The sequence below is a fragment of the Gallinula chloropus genome, assembly GCF_964237585.1.
Source record: "Gallinula chloropus genome assembly, chromosome: 15".
Lineage (NCBI taxonomy): Eukaryota > Metazoa > Chordata > Aves > Gruiformes > Rallidae > Gallinula > Gallinula chloropus.
Window position 1 is genome coordinate 1,878,544 of NC_140100.1, and position 2,579 is coordinate 1,881,122.

Below are 2,579 nucleotides of genomic sequence, written 5' to 3' on the forward strand. Positions count from 1 at the left end.
ATTCAGATGATCCCATAAAGGTAACACAAACGCTGGCTCCCCCAGGCAAGGTTTATTTCTTTGCAGCCCCTGTTGATTGTGGTCTTGCTGGAACCAGGCACAGTGACAGCATCAGTGCATACATGGCTAAGTAGAGATGCGGCCCTAGAGAGGCACAGTCCAGTATCATGTCAGGCTCCTGCTCCCTCACTCCCCTGGCATCCCCCATCTCCCTGGGCACGAGCAGACTGCAAGAGCTGCAGGGCAAGAACAGACTTGTGCCAGGAGTCCCAGCCCAGCCACTCAGTGACTGGCAGCTGACCTGCTCTTCTTACCTTTGCTGGCACAAAAAGCTAAACAGCTCTCTGTACCTCTCATGTTTAACAGACAAGTTCAGTACTACTTAAGAGATTTTGTGTTGATTTTAGTAAGTCCTTTTGCTTCCCCTTTCTTTAATACAAATCCGCAAGAGCTGCTTGTCTCATGATGAAGTGGTGCCTATACTGTACTCAGAGCAAACCACTGGTTCCTACATTCCTGTTCTCAGCCTGCTTTGTGTGATTTGGCCACTGGCAGATGCTTTTAATTCATCGATCTCTGCCTGCAGAGTTTCAAGGATCCTTGAAATAATGGCTTTGTTAGCAATTTGCCAACAGTTTGCTGATGATCACCAGGATCTGACTGCCTTGGCACTGCTGGGCTGAAGGAGCTGCAGCAGACACAGAGTTTGGATTTTGTGTAGGATTTCTGCTCCCAGTTTTCTGCCATGTGCTTCCTCTTGCTCTTGAAAAATAAAATATGTGGAATGCAGCAGTGAAATGATCCCAATGAAGAATGAGACATCAGAGTCAAGCCAGACAGCAGGTGCTCTCCAGCTTGCTTTCAGATGGCAAAAAACACAGTGCAGAGTGATGACCAGGTACTTGAGCTGTGGTTTGAATGGTCCTGGTGATGTCTGCACTTGCCAATGGCTCCTGACACCATGCAGCAAGCCAAGCTTCTGCCCAGCTCCTGCTCTCAGTGCACTAATCGCTGGGTGTGGGCTTGCCTGGGTATATGGCACTCATCAGGCTACAGGTTGAGGAAGACTCAGCTGCCCGACCAGCTTCACAGCCTGGCTTTGTACAGCAGCAGTGAAAGCTGTGGTGATCCTTGATAGCCTGCAGTACAACAGATTTTATCTTGTTGAATAACCATAGCTACATGGGAAAGGTGACATTAGGGATGTGAACACAGCCAGGAAACTTCACAAAAGCAAAGCTTCCTCTGCCCTCCAGTGTCTGTCATTCAAGGGGAGCACGTGGTAAGATTCTCTGAATATGTAGGTCAGCTCCCAACTGACCTTGGTTTTCCCCTGGACACAGAGCGATGACAGTCAGTGGTAGAGAGCCTCAGTCTATGAAAGTTGGTGATTCTTGGACACTGTCCAGCTTTCACACCAAGCACAAGGTGTTTAATGCAGCTCTGTGTAAACAACCCCTTGCATCTCCCTCTGCTACTGTTCTCTCATGTTTACAGCACATGCCTTTTGCATGGGTTACCACGTTAGTATAGTGCATAGAGAGAGCAGGCAAGGAAACATTCTTCTCTGTTAGCAGTGAGGACAAGTAGCAGCAGGAAGTCTGGATCCTGTCTCCCAAACATGAACCATCTAGCATCTGCCAGTCACTGTTGTCAGAGCACATCGGTTCTACAGCTTTGGTGATGGTGATTAAGCTGATGGGTATACATCTAAGATTGTTTTCATCATTTCACAGGTAGCGTAAAGAAGAGGGGAAGGTGTCCTCTGTGTTTTCCTGTCTCATGAGTCAGTGGCTGATTTTCATGACCGTGGCAAAATGGAAAAACCCACGTTTAAGCTTCTGAGTCGTACTTGAAGTGGATGAACGATGGAGTTCAGATTTATATAAGGTCATTTAAAATGCTAGTCAAGGACCTGGCTGTGTTTCTACTGAAGTGATGAAGAGTTAAGCAACATCAAATTTCAAAGGTGAAAAGAGCATCTGGATATTGTGATCCCTATTACAGGTGGCCAAGAATCACCAGAATATAGATAGTAGAAAATTTCATCATCAATTCATCAAAGAGTAGACTGTAAGCTGCTGGACCTGCAACATCTGAAGTACTGACAGAACAAATCTAATTGTCTCATGGTGCAAGTAGTATTTGCAATCAAATTCAGTTTGATTTTGGACTTCCAAAGCTCAATGTTACAGATTTCACCTGTCTTTCTGGACTGATCAGAAGCATTAGGGTCAAGATGTTAAATAAGAATTATCAGTCTTAGAAAACAGCCTGATATTGTAAGATTATCCATGAGAATCTAGAAGTGGCTCTTTTCTTGCTGCTAATTACCTGTCTTAAAGAATAGGAAGGTATTTTCTATCACTCTCTTGTTACAGAATCCTTCAAAAAGATAGGGGATTTGGAAAAGAAGTAAAGAGAGGAAAGGGATTAAAGCTGAAAAACTACTAAGGAAATTTCTGACATGATTGCAGGAATCAAATGCATACAAAGAGCTCCTGTTTATTGCAGAAAAATCCTCAAAGTGAAAATCTTCAAACAAGAACTTCATATACCTGCAACAAGATTTAGTTTCT